The sequence below is a fragment of the Triticum aestivum genome, chromosome 4A, assembly GCF_018294505.1.
Source record: "Triticum aestivum cultivar Chinese Spring chromosome 4A, IWGSC CS RefSeq v2.1, whole genome shotgun sequence".
Taxonomy (NCBI): Eukaryota; Viridiplantae; Streptophyta; class Magnoliopsida; order Poales; family Poaceae; genus Triticum; species Triticum aestivum.
In genome coordinates, this window is record NC_057803.1 from 325,807,543 (window position 1) to 325,828,536 (window position 20,994).

Here is a 20,994-nt window from a genome sequence, read left to right on the forward strand (position 1 = left end):
ATTGCTTTCGCGTTTTCCACCACCACCACCGGCTGCTCCTGCCGCACCTCTGCAACAACAGCAACAACACCGACGACCTCCACGTCGGGAAACAGCCCTCCACCGAGCGAGCCGTGTCCCTCTTCAGTCGGGCCAAACTGCTGGTGCTGCTGTTGATACTTCTGTGGCTCCTACTGCTGATGTGGAGGAGGATGATTATGTGGGAGATTATGAGGATGAGGTTGATCAAAATCAGAACTACGTGCCACCACCAGCACAGCAACCACCAGGTCGTCCACATGCAAATAATGGCAATGGTAGGGCTCACCCTCAGGTACGAGATCATGACCATCTCCCTAAACTAAAATTGAATATTCCACCATTTGAGGGTAGATATGTTCCTGATATATATCTTACTTGGGAGTTAGAAACTGAACAACGATTTACATGTTTACAATATCCCGAGGAGAGACGTGTTCCTGCTGCTGTTTGTGCATTCACTAGTTTTGCATGTGTTTGGTGGTCTGAGCATTGTAGATTATTTCCTATTCCGGCTACTTGGGCTGCTTTGAAAACTGCTATGCATACTCGTTGGGTTCCACCATATTATCAACGTGAATTACTTCAAAAATTGCAGCGCTTAAGACAGGGAAAAAATTCTGTAGAAGAATATTATCAGGAATTACAAACTGGCATGATTAGATATGGTATTGTTGAGGAGAATGAAGCTATGCTTGCACGTTTTATGGGTGGATTAAATAGAGATATTCAGACGATTCTAGAGTATAAGGAGTATACTAATATCACTCGTTTATTCCATCTTGCTTGTAAAGCTGAACGTGAAGTGCAGGATCGACAGGCATCGGCGCGGACTAACTTTTCTGCAGGTCGACCTTCATCATGGACACCACGTGCATCATCTACTTCCACACGTTCTGCTACACCGGCGCCTCCGTCGGCTGCCACCTCCAACCGTGATACAATAAAGCAGGCACAATCACCACCATCTGCCAAGAGCACACCTTCTGGGCCTGCAAAGAGCTCTTCTTCATCCATGGCATCAATAGGGCAAACACATGATATTATTTGTCGATGTTGCAAGGGTGGAGGTCATTATGCGAGAGAATGCCCATCTAAGCGTGTGATGATTGTTACTGAGGATGGTGGGTATGAGTCTGCTAGTGACTATGATGAGGAGACTTTGGCTCTTATTACACGTGACGAACACAGTGGAGACGATTCTGATCATGAGACGCAATACATGGCTGCTGAAGATGCTGACAGGTATGAATGTTTAGTTGCTCAACGTGTTTTGAGTGTGCAGGTTACACAAGCTGAGCAAAATCAGAGGCATAATTTGTTCCATACAAAGGGAGTTGTGAAGGAACGTTCTGTTCGCGTGATCATAGATGGAGGGAGCTGCAATAACTTGGCTAGCATGGAGATGGTGGAGAAGCTATCTCTCACCACAAGACCACATCCACATCCTTACTACATCCAATGGTTCACCAACAGCGGCAAGGTTAAGGTAACACGTACTGTTCGTGTGCATTTTTGTATCTCTACATATGCTGATTATGTTGATTGTGATGTGGTACCAATGCAAGCATGTTCTTATTACTTGGTAGACCATGGCAATTTGATAAAAATTTTGTACACCATGGTAGAAACAATCAGTATACTCTTGTTCATAACGATAAAAATATTACTTTGCTTCCTATGACTCCTGATTCCATTTTGAAAGATGATATTAATAGAGCTAATAAAGCAAAACAGGAGACAAATAAGAGTGAAAATCAGATTGTGGCAAAAGAATTTGAGCACCAAATGAAGTCTAATAATAAACCATCTACTGTTGTTTCTGAAATTAAATTGAAAAGTGCATGTTTACTTGCCACCAAATCTGATATTGATGAGCTAGATTTCAGCAAATCTGTTTGCTATGCCTTTGTGTGCAAAGAGGCATTATTTTCATTCGAGGACGTGCCTTCCTCTTTGCCCCTTGCTGTCATTAACATTTTGCAGGAGTTCGCTGACGTCTTTCCACAAGACGTGCCACCGGGATTACCACCTATTCGAGGGATTGAGCATCAAATTGACTTAATTCCCGGTGCTTCGCTACCCAACCATGCACCATACCGTACCAATCCAGATGAGACCAAGGAGATTATGCGTCAAGTACAAGAACTGCTCGACAAAGGTTATATACGCGAATCCCTTAGTCCTTGTGCTGTTCCTATCATTTTAGTGCCGAAAGAGGATGGTACGTCGCGTATGTGCGTTGATTGTAGAGGCATAAATAATATAACTATTCGTTATCGTCATCCTATTCCTAGGCTAGATGATATGCTTGATGAATTGAGTGGCTCTACAATATTCTCCAAAGTTGATTTGCGTAGTGGATACCATCAAATTCGTAAGAAATTGGGAGATGAATGGAAAACAGCATTTAAAACTAAGTTTGGATTATATGAGTGGTTAGTCATGCCTTTTGGGTTAACTAATGCACCTAGTACTTTCATGAGGTTAATGAACAAAGTTTTACGTGCTTCCATTGGACGATTTGTGGTAGTTTACTTTGATGACATATTGATTTATAGCAAATCTTTGGAGGAACATTTGGAACATTTACGTGCTGTTTTTATTGCTCTACGTGATGCACATTTGTTTGGAAACCTTGGAAAGTGCACCTTTTGCACCGACCGAGTATCTTTTCTTGGCTATGTTGTTACTCCACAGGGAATTGAAGTTGATAAAGCCAAGATTGAAGCTATTGCGAGTTGGCCGCAGCCCAAAACGGTCACACAAGTGAGGAGTTTCCTTGGCCTCGCTGGTTTCTATAGGCGTTTTGTGAGAGATTTCAGCACCATTGCTGCACCTCTCAACGAGCTTACAAAGAAGGATGTGCCTTTTGTTTGGGGTATCGCACAGGAAGAAGCCTTCACGATATTGAAAGATAAGTTGACACATGCTCCTTTACTCCAACTTCCTAATTTCAATAGGACTTTTGAGCTTGAATGTGATGCTAGTGGAATTGGATTAGGAGGTGTGTTATTACAAGATGGAATACCTGTTGCATACTTTTCTAAAAAATTGAGTGGGCCTAGTCTGAACTATTCTACTTATGATAAAGAATTATATGCTCTTGTTCGGACCTTATAAACATGGCAACATTATTTATGGCCCAAGGAATTTGTTATACATTCTGATCATGAATCTTTGAAACACAATAAAAGTAAAGCAAAACTGAACCGTAGACATGCTAAATGGGTTGAATTCATTGAGACTTTCCCTTATGTCATTAAACACAAGAAGGGTAAAGAACATGTTATTGCTGATGCCTTGTCTCGTCGTTATACTATGCTTTCACAACTTGACTTTAAAATATTTGGTTTGGAGACCATCAAAGATCAATATGTTCATGATGCTGAATTTAAAGATGTGTTGCTGAATTGTAAGGAAGGGAGAACTTGGAACAAGTTCGTTCTTAACGATGGATTTGTGTTTCGTGCTAACAAGCTATGCATTCCAGCTAGCTCCGTTCGTCTTTTGTTGTTGCAGGAGGCGCATGGAGGAGGATTAATGGGACACTTTGGCGTCAAGAAGACGGAGGATATGCTTGCTACACATTTCTTTTGGCCAAAGATGAGACGGGATGTTGAGCGTTTTGTTGCTCGCTGCACTACATGTCAAAGAGCTAAGTCACGACTCAATCCTCATGGTTTATATATGCCTTTGCCTGTACCTAGTGTTCCCTGGGAGGATATATCTATGGACTTTGTTTTAGGTTTACCTCGAACAAAAAAGGGGAGGGATAGCATATTTCTTGTCATGGATAGGTTCTCAAAAATGGCACACTTTATACCATGTCATAAAAGCGATGATGCTGTTAATGTTGCTGATTTGTTCTTTCGTGAAATTATTCGCTTACATGGTGTGCAAAATACTATTGTTTCAGATCGTGATACTAAATTTCTTAGCCACTTTTGGAGATGTTTATGGGCTAAGTTGGGGACTAAGCTGCTTTTTAGTACTACTTGTCACCCCCAAACTGATGGACAAACTTAAGTAGTCAATAGAACATTGTCTACTATGCTTAGGGCTGTTTTGAAGAATAACAAGAAAATGTGGGAAGAATGCTTGCCTCATATTGAATTTTCTTATAATCGTTCATTGCATTCTACTACTAAGATGTGCCTTTTTGAAATTGTGTATGGTTTCCTACCTCGTGCACCTATTGATTTGTTGCCTCTTCCATCTTCAGAGAAGGTTAATTTTGATGCTAAAGAACGTTCTGAATTGATTTTAAAAATGCATGAGTTAACTAAGGAAAACATTGAGCGTATGAATGCTAAATATAAACTTGCTGGAGATAAGGGTAGAAAACATGTTGTGTTTGCGCCTGGAGATCTTGTTTGGTTACATTTGCGTAAAGATAGATTTCCTAATCTGCGCAAATCAAAGCTAATGCCACGTGCTGATGGTCCTTTTAAGGTGTTAGAGAAAATAAATGATAATGCATATAAACTAAGCTACTTGTAGATTTTGGGGTTAGTCCCACTTTTAACATTGCAGATTTGAAGCCTTATTTGGGTGAGGAAGATGCGCTTCCGTCGAGGACGACTTCATTTCAAGAAGGGGAGGATGATGAGGACATCAATACCATTGTTACACCCACAGCCCCTACTGTTACATATACTGGACCAATTACTAGAGCTTGCGCACGCCAATTAAATTACCAGGTACTTTCGTTTCTTGGTAATGATTCTAATGTTCATGAGATTATGATGCTGCCTAAATTGGATACATTTGTTTTTCTTACAAATGAAGGGCCTAGCTTGGAGAAGGATGAACATTGGAGCAAGAACACACATGGAGTTGATGGCATGCGCAAGGGGATCAAAAACGGAGTTACAAGTGATGATTTCAGGACTTTAAAGCCGCCATAAGGAGTGCATGAAGCCTTGGACGAAATATACAAGATGCCACTTCATAATATTCGTCCATAGGCTATTCTAGGTGTTGCGTCACCTTATTAATGGGCCAGGCCCATGTAATTTCGAAATACTTAAGTATAGGCTATTTTTAGAGTCCGTATGTGTGGGGAAACAAGAGTTAGGGTTGGTTTCGGACCCCACCCTCAAGGGCCACGAAATTCCCCCCTCTTCCTCCATATATACAGCCCTTAGGGCGTCGTTTAGACTTTGGGTTTTGTTTAGATCAAAAGTTCGCCATAGCTGCAAATTCGCGTACTTCGTTTGCGTCCAACGACCAGACAAAGGCGTCACAGAACCCCACCTTGATCAATAAAGTTTTCATCTTATATTCGCAATATCCAGATTGCAATCTCAGTATCTTGCTTGTTCTTCGTTTGCTCGCAGGAAACAGACCCTCGTGGTCAGGTTGATCATGCTCCGGCGTGGTCAATAACCCTCGGAAGTTGGTTTAGCGATTGCTAAGGCGCGACGTCTCGCACGTTCGTAGTCGGATCGTCAAAGTCGACTCCCACAGAAAATGATAGCCACCATCTCATCGAAACATCGGGACCCTCGCCTCTATCAGCCACCCTAGCGCCGCCGGCCGGCCCGGGCCCAAGCGGGGCCCTCCCGGCCCGATCGCCCCGCGCGCCGACCGCGCGTGCCCCACGCCCTTCTTCCCTGCGGCCGAGCCGCCTCGCCGGCCGGTGCCGCCGCGCCGCCGCGGTCCGCCTCGCCGGCCATCGCCTCCTCAAGCCGGCGACCCCGCACTCCTCGCCGGCCGCCGCCCCACGACGCCGGGTGCCGCGCCACGCCGCCCGGACCATGCCGGCCCCGGCTCCGGCCCGGCGCCTCCTCCTCCGATCGGCCTCTCCCCGCGGCAAGTCCATCTCCGGCAACCTCAAGCTTTCCGGCGAACCTCGAAGTCCGCGTTGCTACAGTGTTCTCAGGTCCAGATCTGAGAGGGTTGACTTTCTCCCGAAACCCTAGACATTTTGCATTTTTCATCATGCTATATCTCTGCATCCGTAGATCCATTTTGGGTGTGTAGCATATCAAAGTGTTCGTCTCAGAAAGTACATCATTTCATCTTACTGCATCATTTTCATTTGAGCTCATCCTGATGCCCGAAATGCTGTTCGAAGAGAGCTATTTGAGTTATTTGTCAGATCTGCTGCACCACATAGCTATTTGTCATTTTTGCCATGATTAATGTGTGCATGATATGCTCATGAGCTCTACATGTGTTTTGTTATATGCTTTGCCATCTTTATAGAGGTGCTATCCATGTGTTTTTGTGGTATGTGTGGTGACTAGCACAAGCTTGCAAAGTGGTGCATTCGTTAATGCTGATTTTAGGGACTTAGCAATTTCACTAAGTCCTTGATCTGTTTTTATCAATATGCCATATGTTCATGTTGTTTACTAGTGATCCGTGCCTCTTTTGAGGATGATCAGTAAGGATGATTTGTTAATCTTGTAGCACTCTATACATTCGTGTCTTTGTTTACAATTATGGAGTAGCCTAGCTTGAGTCAATCGAGCTCTACTTTTGCTATTTCATGAATCTGGGCAGATTGTCTACTTGTTAGCGATTTTGCCGAGGATGTTGTAGTTGATCCGCGCATGCTATATTGTTATTCTTACCATGTCTAGCTTATATAATGTGTATTCTTGATGGGTGTATGCTTAGATTGTCATGCCTTGCTCTGTAGTGAGTGCATCGAGCTCGTAAACATGCCTACTCGTTAACAGATTTGCATGCTCCAGTTTTTCTCTAAGTCTGTAACCTGATTATGTTTTTGCCATGTTCACATGCTTGCAATTGTATTTTCTGATCCCTTTTGGCTCAAGGTAACTAAGGGACTTTTGTTAAGCTCTTTGAGTAGCTCTATTCCATGCTTTACTTTGCCACGTTCAGGTCCTTTAGCATATAGTTTTCATGCTCCGAAGAGTGCTATCTGATCTGAAATTCCAGACAAGTGTTAATTTCACTAAGTCTGAAATCTATTTACCATATGCATTTTTGCCATGCTTGTTTGAACCTGTTAATGGATGATTTGGCCGTAGCTCAGTGCTAGACTTTTGTTAAGCTTCTTGAGTGGATCCCTGCCATGTATTTTGTTGCCATGTTTGGGTGTTGTAGCATGTTCATCTCATTGCATTTAGATGGCTACTTGTTGTAAATCGCAGACCGGTGCCATATTTGAATTGCTCGCCATTTCCAAACCGTAACTCCGATTCAGGTGATCTTATTATCATTTTCAAGCGATTCTTGATGGGTGTATGCTTAGATTGTCATGCCTTGCTCTGTAGTGAGTGCATCGAGCTCGTAAACATGCCTACTTGTTAACAGATTTGCATGCTCCAGTTTTTCTTTAAGTCTGTAACCTGATTATGTTTTTGCCATGTTCACATGCTTGCAATTGTATTTTCTGATCCCTTTTGGCTCAAGGTCACTAAGGGACATTTATTAAGCTCTTTGAGTAGCTCCATGCCACGCTTTACTTTGCCATGGTAAGTTCCTGTAGCGTCTAGTTTTCATGCTCCAAAGTGTGCTAGCTGATCTGAAATTCCAGACTAGTGTTAATTTCACCAAGTCTGAAACATGTTTACCAATTGCACTTTTGCCATGCTTGTTCAAACCTGTTAATGGATGAATTGGCCGTAGCTCAATGTTCATCTTTTGTCAAGCATCATGAATGGATTGGCCGGCCATGTATTTTGTTGCCATGTTTGAGTGCTGTAGCATAATTATCTTGTTGCATTTAGATGGCTACTTGCTGTTTATCGCAGACCGGTGCCATATTTGTATTGCTTGCCATTTCCAAACCGTGTCTCCGATTCTAGTGTTCCTTATATCAATTTCAACCGAAATCACCTCACCTTTCCAGTGGCAGTCTTGTATTTCCAAGTTGAGTCCAGGTTCATTCATTCCTTGTCAAATCTTGCATATGCATCACATATCGCATCCCGCATAGCATACCATGTTTGCATCATGTGGTTTGAGCTTTGCACGTGGTTGATTGTGTTCCTTTTGCTTGTTTGTCTTGTTTGGGTAGAGCCGGGAGACGAGTTCGTTAATGAGGAGCCCATTGAGTTTGCTTTCGAGGATCCAGTCAACTCTGACAACTTTGCAGGCAAGATGATCATACCCTCGAAATCACTTCTATCTTTGCTTTGCTAGATGCTCGCTCTTTTGCTATGCCTATGCTACAATGCCTACCACTTGCTTATCATGCCTCCCAAATTTCCATGTCAAACCTCTAACCCACCATGTCCTAGCAAACCGTTGATTGGCTATGTTACCGCTTTGCTCAGCCCCTCTTATAGCGTTGCTAGTTGCACGTGAAGATTGGAGACCGTTCCTTGTTGGAACATTATTTTCTTGTTGGGATATCATTATATTATCTTGTTATCTTAATGCATCTATATACTTGGTAAAGGGTGGAATGCTCGGCCTTTTTCCCTAGTGTTTTGTTCCACTCTTGCCGCCCTAGTTTCCGTCATATCGGTGTTATGTTCCCGGATTTTGCATTCCTTACGCGGTTGGGTGATAATGGGAACCCCTTGACAGTTCGCCTCGAATAAAACTCCTCCAGCAATGCCCAACCTTGGTTTTACCATTTTCCACCTAGCCTCTTTTTCCCTTGGGTTTCCGGAGCCCAAGGGTCATCTTTATTTAACCCCCCCCCCCCGGGGCTAGTGCTCCTCTGAGTGTTGGTCCGAACCGGGCAGCCTGCGGGGCCACCTCGGGGAAACTTGAGGGTTGGTTTTACTCGTAGCTTGACCTATCTGAGTGTGCCTTGAGAACAAGATATGTGCAGCTCCTATCGGGATTTGTCGGCACATTCGGGCGGTGTTGCTGGACTTGTTTTGTCTTTGTCGAAGTTTTCTTGTAGAACCGGGATGCCGAGTCTGATCGGAATGTCTCGGGAGAAGGTTTATCCTTCGTTGACCATGAGAGCTTGCCATGGGCTAAGTTGGGACTCCCCTGTAGGGATTTGAACTTTCAAAAGCCGTGCCCGCGGTTATGGGCAGAAGGGAATTTGTTAATGTCCGGTTGTAGATAACTTGAACCTTAACTTAATTAAAATGAATCAACTGCGTGTGTAACCGTGATGGTCTCTTCTCGGTGGAGTCCGGGAAGTGAACACGGTGTTGGAGTAATGTTTGCCGCAGGATGTTCTATAGTTATTTGTTCGTGCTTTGCCTTCTCTTCTCGCTCTCTTTTGCAAACAGGTTAGCCACCATATATGCTAGTCGCTTGCTGCAGCTCCACATATTATCTTGCCTTTCCTATAAGCTTAAATAGTCTTGATCGTGAGGGTGCGAGATTGCTGAGTCCCTGTGGCTCACAGATTACTTCCAAACCAGATGCAGGGATCGATGACTCCATTCCAGATGATGCGCTTGAGCTCAAGTGGGAGTTCAACGAGGACTCACGCAGTTACTATGTGTCTTTCCCTGATGATCAGTAGTGGTGCCCAGTTGGGGCGATCGGGACCGTGTCGCATGTTGGGTTGATCTTTTATTTTGGTACCATAGTCGGACCATGAGTGATTGGATGATGTAATGCTATTTATGTACTTTGTTTGACGTGGCGAGTGGAAGCCAACTATGTACCTTTCCCCTTATTATTTATTTACATGGGTTGTTGTGAAGATTACCTTACTTGCGACATTGCTTTCAATGCGGTTATGCCTCTAAGTCGTGCTCCGACACGTAGGAGATATAGCCACATCGAGGGCGTTACAGGATTTCATGGATGAAAGAGATCCACTCGAAACCAAGCAAATCCATGGATCAAAATCAACAAAATGTCATCAAAGCAACAAATCACAAAAAAAAATTGGGGCTATTTTGGTGGGGATTTTCGAATTTAGGACGAAATCAAGCAAAAGAAGGCCAGAAAACGATAGGGGAGGCTCCGAAATCGTGATCAACATTGCTCTATATACCGAGATGATGTAGGGTAGAACCCTAATCGCCCGATCTTTCACGAAAGGAGCGGATCCCGCGAAGAACACGAGGAACACGAGGCGGAAAACGAGAGAAATCACAAGGGGAAACACGAGAGAATCTCTCAACCAACAAGAAATAGTCACACATGTGCTAGATCCTCAAGTACAAAGGGGAAGATACATGAACCAAAGTCAACAATGGATGATACACGGTAACCGGTCTTCTCCGTGAGGAGGTCTTGAATCCACGGGGGGGTCTTCCCTTAGAAAGGGTGCTTGAATCCAAAGGGATCTTCTCCGTAGAGGCCGCGGTCTCTCTCGTGGAGTAGATCCGATATGGATGAGCGTAGCTCTATCTCTCAAATGAGCTAGACCAACGCTAACCCTAGAAAGAAGGAGGGAGAGGTCTGTTTATAGTCTTAGTGCAAAAGGGGGTGAAGTGAAGGGGTACATGGGCCTCAACCCACAACTGGACACAGCCAGGTACCGGACGTCCGCTGGGGACCGGTCGTCCGGTGGCTTGTGGGCGGCCGGACGTCCGGTGGGAGCCGGTCGTCCGCTCGTTCTGGCTCGGATGCTGGTGTAGCGGATTTCCGGTCTGGACCGGTCGTCCGGTGGCGTCGGACGTCCACTCGTTTGGCTCGGGTGCAGGGACACCGTCGTCCGGTGGATCTTCAGGCGCCGGACGTCCGGACCCGACCGGTCGTCCGGTGGCTGGAGCTTCTTCGACAGCTCTTCTTCTTGCGTCTTCGTTTCCACGCTTCCCTCGCAGATGGTGTAGGTGTTCCTTGGCGCTTGCACTCCTCCACGTCGTCCGCAGCGTTCCGACAATACCTATGCATGCACACGGGAGAAGTGTCAAGTAGTATACCATCCTCGAAGGGGTCAAGTGAGCACGTGTAAAGGATATGTTTCACCTTTGTGTATGTGAAGTAGATGTCCCACGTGTCACTCGCCGAACGGACTTTTGACATGGTGATGTCCATAGGATGCTCCACATGAAAGAGGGACCCTGAAAATTGCTGAAGTTCAAGCAATTGGTTCGGTGTCTATTCGAAGAAAATGGCTGCGTTCGAGGAAGAATGAAGACAAAGTGAAGACATAGAATTTATTTCATTGTTCTTCTTCTTTCATTGAGTCATAGGACCACCATACTATTACGAGGGGTGTAGCGTTCGAAACATTGATTCTCTGATGCCAAACCCAAATCATATGAAAGTTGTGAGAGAAATCTCTTCATGTTTAGAGCAAATACTTGCTAGCATGAGACTGTGATGTTCTTCGCTATGAGAGATTTGTCTCGGACCGAGGAGATATTACTTGTTCCCAAAGTAATGCTACCGTTGCTCCAAAATTCGATCGTTCGGAACATGTCGATTATCCATTAGCTGAATCCCGTGTCCAAATTGGTCATTTCCCACCTGGGAAGGCCGCGACTATAAATAGCCACCCCACGCTGGCTTTGTCCGGTGGCTGCTCCGATTGATTCTAAGAAGATTGTTGATAAACCCACTCTATGAGCGATTTGAGTTTAGGATCCACCGAGAGAAAACCCCTAGAGCCGAAGAATTAGATAATGGTTAGAATCACTCGAATCTAAGTTCACTACGTTCCGTCTATTACTCTTGAGAGCTGCAAACTCTCTAGACGGTTAAGTGTCAATTTCTTAAGAGACCAAGAGTGATTGTGGTTCTCGAAGAGGAAGTCTGTAAATGTTCGGAGATCCCCTTCAAGTATCTACCACGAGTAATCAGCATCGGTTGATGAATCGATTGTCGAGGAGAACAGGGTGAAGATAGTTTATCTTCCGTGTTAAGTCATAGCCCCTCCAACCAGACGTAGTCCTTGTGTAGAAGGACGAAGTGGTCGAACAATTACCCTGTCTCCATCGAGCATAACATGCAATGCTGTCCTTGTCATATAACTGAGGTAGTGAGTCCTTATTTCTTCAAGTAACCCGCCATTTATATTTCTGCGGTCCTCCATTTCACACAGGAGGCTCAGTATGTCAAAAGCCCCTATTTGCAATTGGGTGCCTTCCCAAGTTTTCGATCTCATTCTTTTGGATTACAAGGATCAAGGTTTTTCGACGGCCCATGAAGAAATTGGTTGGCAAGCCGACCAAGGAGATGATGTTCCTCGACTCGGCGAAGGAGAAGTCATGGTTTTTCAAGACCGTCTCCTTAGAGGCTTCTCTCCACCCAGACCTTTTGGGACCTTTTAAGTTATTTTAACCTTCATCCTCAAAACTTGGGCCCAAACTCCATATCCAATATCTGTAACTTTGAGATCCTGTGTGAGGCATATTTACATATGGATCCCACTGTTCCACTCTTGCAAGAATTTTTCTATTTGAACCGCCAAAGAAAGTTTGCAGATGGCTCAAGCTTAGAACTTGGTGGGGTGTCAATCCAGAGACGTAGAGACAGCTGCTTTACTTCAGCTACCTTACCAAGCCATCCTAAGGGATTGATCAATACCTAGTTTTATTGCAAGAACACCGCCCTGGCTAATGAGAACCTTTTGTTGGGTTACAAAGAGGACCGCCTTCCCATGGACCTGGATATCTCAAGCCAGATCATTCCAGAAGAGCATGCTGAAGCTGTCCTAGTCTATCCAAAACTCAGGGCTTTGCTGGCTAATGGTTTAACAAGGGTTGATCTAACTCGGTGCTGGGTTTCATGGAGAATCCTCCCTTTAAGCCGCCAATCCAGCTTAACATGTGAATATTTGCGTGACTGAACTGACCCTCAATGGTATAACTCTGATGACTTAACCACTTAGGAAGTCAACAAAATTGTAAAGAGGCTGCTCGGGTAGCCTCAAGAATACTCTAATAAGATGGGGTTGTTATAGTTCTTCAAACTTAACCCGACCCCTCCGGCAAGCATACTTTTATATTCGGTTGATAAATCTTTACCTTACTCGGTGCTTCACTTCTTAACCTTTGTCAAGTATGTAGGCCGGCTCTCCTTCCTGGAATAAGAAAAGGAAGACTCAGGTAGCCAAATCTAAGACTACTCTGGCTCGGAAGAAGAATAAACATGTTGCTATGACTGAGCCGGCAAAAGTGGGCGACTCAGCGGAAGCTAACGATCAGTCAGCGGTAGAACTTGATTCCCTTGGCCGCCTCTTTATTGAATTAGCTGACGTCTCTTGTTCTCGGGATGATGTGGTAACAAGACGGGCCAAGGATGCTGAGGTAATTTCCATATCTTACCGCTCAGACTCCTTGCCTCCAAAGAAAACAACGGGGGTCATCTGAAAAGTAACTTTCTCTCATCCAGATGCTCACTTAGACCCGAAATTTATCTTGAAGAAAAATGAACATGAATCAAGATGCCAAACTTAGTGTGGCGGCTCTGGAGATCTGGTGGTCGGCTTATCTCATGAACCATCTCCTCGTAAACGACACAATGAGGTGCCACATAGTCCAACTTCTTCTCTTCCATGAGCCGGACTTATTAGACAACCTCTTAAGCCCTCTTATTCCAATTATCAGGAGTCGGCACCGTCTTCAGGAGGCTCATCTTCTACGCAACTGCTGGCTTTGATCATCAATCCAGGGTAATTCCTTGTTCTATATAAACTAGTTAAACATTCGCACATATAAGCTTATCATGCTATCTTAATTACAGAGCCAAAGCCAAGGTCAATAAAAGAAGAATTGGCGAGTCATCAACAGGTCCTGGAATTCATGAATCAGAGGATCCACACTTGGAGATCCCTGAGACTCATACTGAACCAAATGAAAGCCGACCTGAAGAGCCTCTTGGGCTGCTTTGTCAAAATGAACCAATAATCCCTGAGGCAACAGATGCCCAAGCCGGCCTGTCTAACCAAGTGGATGTTCTTAACCTACCATGTTCTCCTAACACGACTAAAGAAAATCCTCCCCTTGAAAGGAAAGAAGAAGAAGTTATTGTCACTAGCGAATCATACAAAGCCCCAGAACTTTCTAATGTGTTAACCAAGCTTGCCTCAAAAAATGAGTCACCCTTATCTGAGAAGGGGAAAACTAAGCTTGAGCTGCATAACTAAGAAGATTTCAGCACAGAAGAGGTACATGCGGGCTATCTAAACCGCCTTTCTACCAGCCATGAAATGGAAGCTGGCTTGGTAAGCATGATGAGGCAAAAATACGAGGCATGGATATACTTGACCCCTCTTAGCATTATATATATGCCCATGTAGCCCCCAAGTCTTGAACATAGGAAGACTTGAGTATGTATAAGACTTGTGTAAAATCTGAAGATCTTGTCATGTAGTCTCCAAGGGTCGGCTCATCTTTGTAAGCTGGGTCGGGTCTTCCAATTTAAGAAGCTGGCATGATAGTCTTGGTTTATCCTCGCTTTCTGTAAGCCGGCTCACACATGACTTAAGCCGCCATTTTAACTTCGACAAGGTTAGGGTCATAAAGATTGACTTGTCAAGAATACAGCGGGTCATCTTTTTGGAGTAGCATCAAGCATACATGCAGGTTGAACCAATAGTGTGGTGTTTTTGCCGGGTCAAGAGGATGAGATAGCTAAACTCGGTGAGTTGGAAGCCCCCGAGTGAATTTATGATCAAGTAATGAAATACTCATGCACAATATATCAGATGAAATGACATAGGCCCTGAGTTTCGGGGATGCTGACTTTATTATGTTGATCATAAAAGATATATGCATGATGTAGGTATTTACAATGATGAGAGTCGTGGCGTAAGTGTAGTAAGGCCGAAGATGAGCAATTTTCCGGGGCATGCTTGTTTCCTCCTCAGAGGTACGTGATTTTTTGTGTTCACATATGTCGATGAGACAGTATGACCCATTGTTGAGGTTTTTGCTAACCACAAAGAGTCCTTCCCAAGGAGGTGAAAGCTTACGCATGCCTGTCTGATCTTGATTCAAACAGAGCTCCAAGTCACCCTCCTGGAAAGTCCGGCTTCGAATCCTACAGCTATGATAGCGACATAGGTCTTGTTGATAAATTGCAGATCGAGCCACCGTGAGATCACGTTCCTCCTCCAAACCAGCCAAAGCATTTTGATGCGCTAGTTCATTGTCTGCTTCCATGTAAGCCGCCACTGACAGCGAGTCATGATGGATGTCACTTGGAAAGACCGCCTCTAATAAAGGCAAAGGTGTCACATCTTTTGATGAGATAGTGAATATCGTTTCAGAGGAGTAGACTTTGACGATCTGACTATGAACATGCGAGGATGTCACGCCTTCGCAATAGCTAAACCAACTCCGAGAGGTTATTGGCCACGCCGGAGCACGAACAACCTGACCATGAAGGTCTGTTTCCTGCAAGAAAACGAAGAATAGGCAAGAAACTAAGATTCCCATCTAGATGTTAAGAATATAAGATGAAAGCTTTATTGATCAAGGTGGGGTTCTGTGACGTCTTGGTCTGGTCATTGAACACAAACGAAGTACGTGAAGTTGCAGCTATGGCAAACTTTTAATCTAAACAAAACCCAAAGTCTAAATGGTGCCCTAAGGGCTATATATATGGAGGAAGAGGGGGGACTTTTGTGGCCATTGAAGGAGGGGTACAAAACCAACCCGATCTATTGTTGCCCCACACATACGGACTCTAAAAACAACCTTTACTCATGTATTTCTAAATTACATGGGCCTGATCCAATAATAAGGTGACACAACACCTATAATAGCCTCTGGACGAAATTTATGAAGTGTCATCTTGTATATTTCGTCCAAGGCTTCATGCGCTCATTAGGGTGGCTTCAAAGTCCTAAAATCATCACTTGTAACTCTGTTCTTGTTCCCCTTGCGCATGCCATCATCTCCATGCTTGATCTTGCTCCAATGTTCATCCTTCTTGTCCAAGCTAGGCCCTTCATTTGTAAGCAAGACAAATGTATCCAATTTAGGCAGAATCATATTCTCATTAACATTAGAATCATTACCAAGAAACGAAAGTACCTGATAATTTTAGTTGCGTGCGCGAGCTCTAGTAATTGGTCCAGTATGTATAATAGAAGGGTTGTGGGTGTAACAATGGTATTGATGTCCTCATCAGCCTTTGCGCCACAAACCGTGAAGAACGGCGTGTAGCCAGTTGATCTATTGGGGGTAGTCCTTATGCTCCAAAGAACAGAAGGCAACTCTTCAACCCAACAACCCGTCATGCATTCCAAAGGAACCATGAGCCAGGGCTTGATCCGTCGTAATATCTCCTTCTTAGAGAGCTCTGCCAGACCATTGGACTATGGATGAGCCACTGAGGATACATCAAACCGGATGTGTTCCCTGTGCTAGAACTCCTTCGTAGCACCTTTAAACAGATTTGTCCCGTTACCAGTGATAATACTATGAGGATAACCGAAGTAGAAGACCATCTTTTTCACAAACTGAAATGCAGTTGCCACCTCACAATTGCTGATCGGCTCTGCTTTAACCCATTTGGTAAATTTATCAACTGCAACCAAAAGTTGAGTTTTCTTGTCCTTAGACCTCTTGAACGGATCGACCATATCAAGCCCCCAGACTGCAAATGACCAAGTTATTGGGATCATCCGCAATTCCTAAGCCGACACATGAGCTTGTCTTGCAAATTTCTGGCAACCATCAGACTTGCGAACGATATCCTCTGCATCAGCGTGAGTTGTCAACCAGTAAAAACCATGACGAAAAGCCTTAGCCACCAAAGATCTTGACCCGACGTGATGACCACAATCCCCTACATGAATTTCTTATAATATTTCACGGCCTTCTTCAGGGGAAACACAACGTTGAAACACGCCAGTCACACTACATATGTGTAACTTGCCATTGACAATTGTCATGGACTTAGACCGGCGGATGATCTGTCTAGCAAAGATTTCCTCTTTTGGAAGTTCACCCTGGGTTAAATAAGCCAGATAAGGCACTGTCCAATCTGGAATAGCAAGGAGAGCCGCCACCAACTATCATTTCGGGTCAGTGGTAGCAAGATCATCTTCGGACGGTAACTTGACAGAAGGGTTATGTAGGACATCAAGGAAGACATTTGGGGGGGGGGAACGGCTTACGCTGAGAACCCAACCGGGACAAAAGCATCGGCTGCCTCATTAAGCCACCGATCTATGTGATCAAATCAATAACCTTTGAAGTGACCGGTGATGTTGGTCACTACTTGACGGTAAGCCGCCATGAGCGGGTCTTTAGAGTCCCACTTTCCTGAAACTTGTTGTGCCACCAGGCCCAGGTGGCCAAGACATCTAACCCAGCTCAAGTTCATCTCCTTAGCCATACGAATCCTATGGAGTAAAGCTTCATACTCAGTTGCATTGTTAGTATAGGGAAACATGAGCCTTAGGACATCACAAAATTTGTCACCTCATGGAGATTCTAAAATAACTCCAGCGCTCGAGCCTTCCAATTTCTTGGACCCGTCAAAGTTTATCATCCTATATGTATTATTTGGCTTTTCCTCACACATTTGCAACTCTATCCAGTCATTAATGAAATCCACCAATGCTTGAGACTTGATGGAGGTTACGGGCACATATTTTAGGTGATGTGGCCCAAGGTTAATTGCCCAATTTCCTGCTGGTACACCAAAGACACACTTGGCCAGGTTAAGCATCATCTTGTACACCCGGATATTGTCAAAGGTTTCCTTCAAATCATCAAGCAAGGATTACTTCTTTCTAGATTTGACCACAATGTCGTCCACATAAGCATGAACATTGCATCCAATCTGCCCATGAAAGCAATTCTAAACACATCGCTGGTAAGTTGCCTGAGCACTCTTAAGACCAAAAGGCATAGAGACATAACAGAAAGCTCCAAAGGGGGTGATGAAGGTTGTCTTCTCCTGATCCTCAACTGCCATCTTGATCTGGTGATAACCAGAATAAGCATCCAGGATACATAAACTTTCACAACCCCCCATGGCATTAATGACCTAGTCAATACGTGGGAGAGAAAACGGATCAGCTGGACAAGCCTTGTTAACATCGGTGTAATCAACACACATACACCAAGTGCCATTCTTTTTAAGCACAAACACAGGATTAGCCAACCACTTAGGGTGAAAGACTTCAATTATGAACCCGGCAGCTAGGAGCTGGTCCACCTCTTCTCCAATAGCCTTATGCCTCTCCTTGTTAAAATGACGGAGGAACTATCGAACATGTTTCATCATAGGATCCACATTAAAGTGGTTCTCAGCAAATTCTCTCGGTACACCCAGCATGTTAGAAGGTTTCCATGCAAAGATGTCCCGATCCTCATGGATGAACTCGATGAGCCCTCTTTCCTATTTAGGATCCATACTCGTCCCAATGGTGAACTGCTGCCAAGAATCACCCGGGACAAAGTTAACTTATTGTATGTCCTTTGCCGACTTAGATTTGAGCAGAGGGTTCTTCTCAGTGGTGGGCCTTTTCAAATGGGTCATATCAGCCGGGTCAACATTATCTTTATAAAATTTATGCTCATCTGTAGCACAAGACGCCTATGCATAAGCAACATCACCTTCTTCACACTCCAAGGCTATCTTACGATTACCATGAATTGTAATAGTTCCTCATGGCCCTGGCATCTTGAGCTACAAATTAATATAACAAGGGCGGGCCATGAACATGGCGTAAGCTGGTCGTCCAAACAACGCATGATATGGACTTTCGATTTTAACCACCTTGAACCACAGTGTCTCGGCCTTGTAATTATACTCATCACCAAAGGCCACTTCCAAAGAAATCTTCCCCATAGGGTAAGCCGACTTGCCAGGGACAAATCCGTGAAAATCGATAGAAGACGGCTTTAGATCCTTCTCTATCAGATTCGTCCGCCACAAAGTGTCAATATACAATATGTTGATACTGCTCCCACCATCCATAAGTACTTTTGTGAACTTATAACCACCCACTTGAGGGGCTCCTACCAGGGCCAGATGACCCAGATCATCAACCCGGGGCAGGTAATCCGCCCGGCTCCACATTATCGAGTGCTCTGACCATCTCAAATATTGAGGCACTGTCGACTCAACCATATTGATGGCTCGGTTATGGACCTTCCTGTCACGCCTACACGTGATCATAGTGAAAACATGATACTGGCCACTATTTAGTTGTTTAATATTACTTTGGTATCCTGATTTATTATTCTGCTGCTGATTACCATGTTATCCACCAGGTTGGAAAACTGACCTGGTGGTGTCCGAAAGTGTGGCGGCGGCGTCCGAGCAAGGCGAGGGTCTGGGACCGGCTCTTCCCTTCGGGCCAATTCAAACTATAGAGCGGTTGTGCCACCACTCTACTCCATAGTACATTAGTGGTTAATTAGGGTATAACCGGTGCTCCTGGAGTACTTGGTCCTGCCCCTGGCATGTTGAACAAATGCATAGGCTGATAATTCGGTGGTAAATGGCTCCGGTATCTCTGCTGATGAACCGCGTTGGAGGTGTTCTGCTCAAGGTTTAGGCGCCAAGACTACATCTTCATACGCTCCATTTCTGCATTAATCTAAGCTTGCAACTCGGTTGTTTGTGTGTTTTCAGCATTGATGTCCTCCTGAGCCTTGGTCATCTGTTCTCGAAGCTTCGCAATCTCCGATTGCGCTCTGCTTGGTTCTCTGCGTGACCTCTGTTCCCACCAGGGTCGTTAGGGTGGTCACCAGTTCAGGCAGAACTTGAGTTGGAGGCCTAGCTAAGCCGGATGCTAAAGGATATGTTGTCACTATTGCTCCGGCTATCGTAGTGTTGAGAGTCGGCGCCGTCCCAGCCATGAAGATGGTGGCTCGGCTTGGTGGCTCGTAGTGGTCCGGAATAATGCTGCCATCGGAACAGCCCCCTGCCCGCTGTCCTGAACTTGGTAGACTGGCTCTGTCTCGCCAATCGAGGAATCATCGCCTGAGTAGACAAGAGTCTCTCCTCCAGACACATAATTCTCCGTGAGTTCTACGCCTTGCGTGAAACCAACAAAGACATGCTTCCGGCCGGTTTGGATCCAGGCGGGTTGTGCATGCCGAGCCTGCTCGACGAGATTGGTGCAGATGTCCGGCTCAAGCTCAGATCCGCTGATTTTGCCGAAGAAGACATGGATGTTGCCGAAGGGGACCCGGTACCCATACTCGACTGAGTCGGCCTTGGGACCCCAGCTGGCGTCGTTGATGTAGAGCTTGCCGTGGCGACTCTTGGTCATCCTGCCTACGACGTACCCCTTGATCCCTGGGAAAGAGCCCTTCAAGAACTCGAAACCACCATGCTCTGGCCCCAAAGTGGGCACCAACTGTCGTGGTTTCATCACGGCAGATGTCCTAGTGTGAGGTCTTATACTTGAGGCCATCACAAACGGTGATTAGCTTGTCGGGGTTGAGCGGGCCGAGAGACAGGAGTTTACCAAGGATCGGCCCCTCATAGTCGAGGTAAAGGCCTACTCCTGCTTTTGTGCTTGTTGATTGAGTATCTATTACAAGTGATAGAGGCGGGGTTCCTGATCTTTCGATGAGATGATAACAATAGATTGGTGGAGTAGACTTTGACGATCCGACTATGAACGTGCGAGGACGTCGCGCCTTAGCAATCGCTAAACAAACTCCGAGAGGTTATTGACCACTCTGGAGGTTATTCAACCTGGCCACGAAGGTCTATTTCATGGAAGCAAACAAAGAACAGGCAAGAAACTAAGATTGCAATCTGGATATTGTGAATATAAGATGAAAGCTTTATTGATTAAGGTGGGGTTCTGTGATGTCTTGGTCTGGTCGTTGAACACAAACGAAGTACGCGAAGTTGCGTCTATGACGAACTTTTAATCTAAACAAAACACAAAGTCTAACGGTGCCCTAAGGGCTCTATATATGGAGGAAGAGGGGGGATTTCGTGGCACTTGAAGGAGGGGTCTGAAACCAACCCTATCTATTGTTTCCCCACACATACGGACTCTAAAAATAGCGTATACTCAAGTATTTCAAAATTACATGGGCCTGACCCAATAATAAGGTGACACAGCACCTATAATAGCCTCTGGATGAAATTTATGAAGTGGCATCTTATATATTTCGTCCAAGGCTTCATGCACTCATTAGGGTGGCTTCAAAGTCCTGAAATCATCACTTGTAACTCCGTTCTTGTTCC